Genomic DNA, 4,529 nt, shown 5'->3' with positions numbered 1-4,529 from the left:
GGTCAGCGCTATTGCAGCAACGCTGCCGTAAATTGTGCTTATAGAGTGTAAGCTTTGACTCTCTCCACCAGCAGCGTTATTGTGTAAAGTGCTTTGCCTTTGTTTTCTTTCCCACTGTTTCACATTTGTTGAGATAGTTTTATTTGCAACGCTTTTTTGTTTTTAATATTTGCATTCTAACTCTCTTACTTCCCCTGAAAATTGTGTTATAAACTTGACGTACTCTTTGAAGCTTTGCTGGATTCAAATTTTAACATTTAGTTTTCCTATTACTTTTGATAGGTATGCAGTGGCTTCTCACATTTAGGATATTCTGGATGTAACCATATCCTTTTTGTTCGTGACCAACCGTACATTAAATGCCTGTGGCGAAAAATACCCTGTCTTTAGTGACGAAACTTTCTCGAAACTGAATGGATTTTCATTGATTGAAATGCTTACAATAGCAAGTTTTAGGCTCACATATTCTGAACTATAGGCTTAATGAGTATCTCATGATTTACAAGTAACCTAAGAGATAGCTTTATTTTAGTATTTACTGAATATTTTAAGGCGCTTTAGTTTTCATATAACGATTTTATTTGTTGAAATCATTCTTTACTTATACTTACATTACCATGTAAGCTCAAATGTTGATACACTATGAGTTTTTACAAACACAATATGCGTATGATATTATACAATTACCTATAATATTTAAACAAAATTAAATTTAAAGAAAGAAAAGCAAAATAAAACTGCGTTTGTGTTAGCCGAGGCCTACTGTATACTCAATTTTTTCTAGCACTGACAACAACTTTATACTGTTTTTTTGTAGGCTACGCCAAATTTATTTGAATTAATTTTCGTCACATTATTCTACCAAGACATACTTTTTTTAAACTATTCTTCCGCGTACGATGTTTGCAAATTGCAGTTTACCCATGCGTCAGTTTCGTTGTCTATTGTTGGTTTAGCTTATATGCTAAACACAGACTATAATTTGGGTGTTGGACGGACCTACTGTACACGTCTTTCCATATAAATTGCTCCCAGGACTTTACATATTTTTACATGAAACCTAACTGCGGCAAAGTTGTGAAATTGCTAACAAAATTTATATGCCCTAAAAAAGGTACAGTATTTGCATATGTAAAACCACACAACAAGCTATTCCTTTGGATTCTATCATCGCTCTTTTAGCAACATAAAGAGCGTCCCACCTATAAACCACATTAAGCCAAATTTAACACGAAATAACATTTCTTCATGAGATAAAAGCAGAAATAATTTCCTTATTTATTCAGGTTCCTGTAATATTGTTGAGTTATGAAACTTTTTATTTCTCCCTTTTTTGAAACACACTTTTTCCTCTCAGGAGGGTCGTGAAGGCGGCAGCTCCAGGAGCTCTCGGAACAGTTTGCGATCTTTCGATACTTCTCCCAGTTCAGCTAAAGGAATACCTAGTCGTGATCAGGCTAGGTCAGTGATGTAATTGTACCACCTGGTTCTTAGTGGACCGGCTGGTCTTCTACCGGTTGGTGTGGCAAGCATGACTTGGTTTGCAAATCTTTTCCGAGGCATTCTGGTGACATGACCAAACCATTGTAATTGGTTTCATACTTTCAATTCAAAGAAGTAAGGGCTCAGCATTTAGAGATTTACGGATTTTTGTGCTTCGCATTTGATCTAGTAGCATTACGCCATAAATCCTTCTTAAAACTCCCATTTATGAAGCCTGCACCCGTGAGCGCACTCATTCGGTCATTATTCAAGATTCATGACCCTAGGTGAGAATTGAAGGAAAACTGACTTATAAATTGAGAGCTTTACGGTCTTAGATAGCTCTCGCTTCATGACGACCGAACATTGGAGCTCACGCATGACTGCACTTGCTTTACCAATTCGGGTGTCTAATTCAGTGTTCTGCCTTCCATCATTCATGAATTGCACTTCCACATACTTGAACTTCTCCACCTGTTTCAGTGATTCTCAATACGCTTGCAGTGAGTACTGATCAGAGATTCTTGAGAGGCACTATCAAATTTTCTGCTTGTCCCAACTCAATTATTTTAATCGGTCAGAATTTCCTTTATTTTATCATATCTCGTTGCGTTCTAAATATACACATGACATGCTTTTTATATACAGCAGTAACCACACAAAACAAACTTTTGCACATTAGGGCCTGTACCGCAATATATTTACAAATATTGTTGCTCTCGTTTCTTTTTTCCGATAACACTTATTCGTCAGCGGCTGGCAAGAAGAATTTTTTTCTTAATTTAGCCTATTGCTCTATTGTATTCGTGTATTCATTGTAACTTAATAAATGTCAAGCCTACTTTGAGTGGCGACGGTAAGCCATATAGAAGTATAGTTTCGTTGATTAGTGACAGATTTATTATTAATTTTGGTGAAAAGGTGAAAATGAACTAAAAAGACTAAACTTAGTGTGGTTTAAACGTTTAACGTTAACTGATGTAATTAGTTTTTTTGCACAAGGAAACGAAGTTCAGTGCATATATTACTTTTTTATAAAAGTTTTATAGCAGATATTTTATAGTAAGCTTTTTTTAATCTGTTTTCGGTTTGGGTAACTTAGTCTTAAACAATTAACATTCAAATGATAAACAAAATCGTCCTTTGATACACTGCAGCAAATTGCATGTTTTCATGATGATGTACAATTGTAGATGCAAATGAAATGAAAAATATTTTAGCCTCGTTTGAGTTAAGCTACGTTTTCGAATACACATCTCAGAATGACCAAATATAGTGAACGCATTCTGAAGAAATCTTAACTTTTGAAAAGAAATTTTGTCTGCAGATTCCAACGTAAATAGGCCAAATTTAGAAACTCATTTTATTTTTAACTTTTGCAGTTATAAAGTTATAATAAAATATAGTTATTATTAGGTACAGCATATCTCCTGAAAAATCATAATAGACTGTCTTTTTAACTTTTCAAAGTCATGCGCTACTTCTGCAACACAACAATAATCAAGCTCAGTAATTAATTCGTAACTGTCCACATTGTTACATCAATTAAGAAGTAACTTAAATGAAATCTATTCAACTTATATTTTTTAATTCTTCAGGACACGCTGGTTCCAGTTCGGTTTCTCACAGACACTTATTGAACCGGTGTAGTGCCTAAACCTGGCTCTCCTTGTGACGTCATAGATTTCATTCTGATTATGGGTTTGAATCATCAGAAAACTAGTGCTAGGCTGCTAGCGCAGTTAGAATATTGAATATACTGGTATAAAAACACTGGTATAGTGCACAGTGAGCCAAGCTGAGAATTAAAATTGAAAGTTTGGATAATTTGGATATTATTCGTTTATCGAACCAACCAAATCAAAGCTGTAAACGGGCCATATATTGTTAACTGGAACCCGAAAATTTATTTGAAGCCCGAATTAGGCCGCGAGAAAATTTTACTGAATAAATCAATGTCATCTTTTGATGCCATTCTTTGACTGTCATCCTTTTCTATGTTGCGCTTTGCCTTCTGGGAGAGGTTTTTAGCACTAAACGCGCATGCACATTCGTGTAAAGAAAGTGAAATTACGACACAAAACTGTTGTGGCTGCAGCAAGCGACAACATTAACACGTGCAGTTGACGGAAGCATTGTGTTGTTCGCAAGGTTTAACTGATCTCTTTGCTTTGTTAATTACTGCGTCATGTAATTGCCGAGATCATATAAACTATAAACATGAACTATGCAAGCGGAAACAGTCTTTCCTGTACAACTCCTTTGTTGGCCGATCAGCATCATTTGAATTCTTAAGAAATTCCAAAAGCACATATTACTAGCTCGAGGAGTCAATTGGTTTTCACAACAATATTTCGCACTTCCAATTAAGTTGGAAGTTTGAATTTCAGAACTGACTCGTTTGATGAGATGAAGTGCTTCTTGAATACGATTCAAAAAACTTTACACGCTCCGCTGCATCATAAATCACTTCTGGTTTTAGCACCACATAAATTAGAAGTTGATCATCAATCCATTTGAACGTTGTCAGCGTTTTGTTGAAAAGACGTTTGCTGTAATAAGCAAGCGCTAAGTAATAGTGGATCCATAAATCATCTACAATTGAAGTCGGTAGTTTGTCTTCTACATAACTTTCCCGTTCGTTAACGACGATTCGATCATGGAGTTGAAACAGGTTAAGCACCTTGCACTTGACATGTGGTTCTACATTTATATTGAGCTTTTAATTGCTTAAATTATTTTCAGTTTTGAGTGTTATGCTGCAGTCGTTCTGTGATGGTAAAATAATTAATCAATGATACTTCTTTCTCCGACAATATTCACCAGGTTGGGAAAAATATCGTTATCCCAGTCATCGTAAATTCATGTTTGTTTACTGCTTGTTGTTGTGTTGTTGTTAAAATAATAAATAAAAGAAATGTTATTATTTCATTTGCTAAAATTTTAAGGACAACTCGGCAATGATATAAGTATAAATTATTATCTAAAGTCTTCAAATGGAGTTGTATGTTAAAACGTCTAGCAGCACAGCGTATATGAACTGGAAT

The sequence above is a fragment of the Clavelina lepadiformis genome, chromosome 1 (assembly GCF_947623445.1).
Source record: "Clavelina lepadiformis chromosome 1, kaClaLepa1.1, whole genome shotgun sequence".
Taxonomy (NCBI): domain Eukaryota; kingdom Metazoa; phylum Chordata; class Ascidiacea; order Aplousobranchia; family Clavelinidae; genus Clavelina; species Clavelina lepadiformis.
This window is presented reverse-complemented; position numbering follows the sequence as displayed.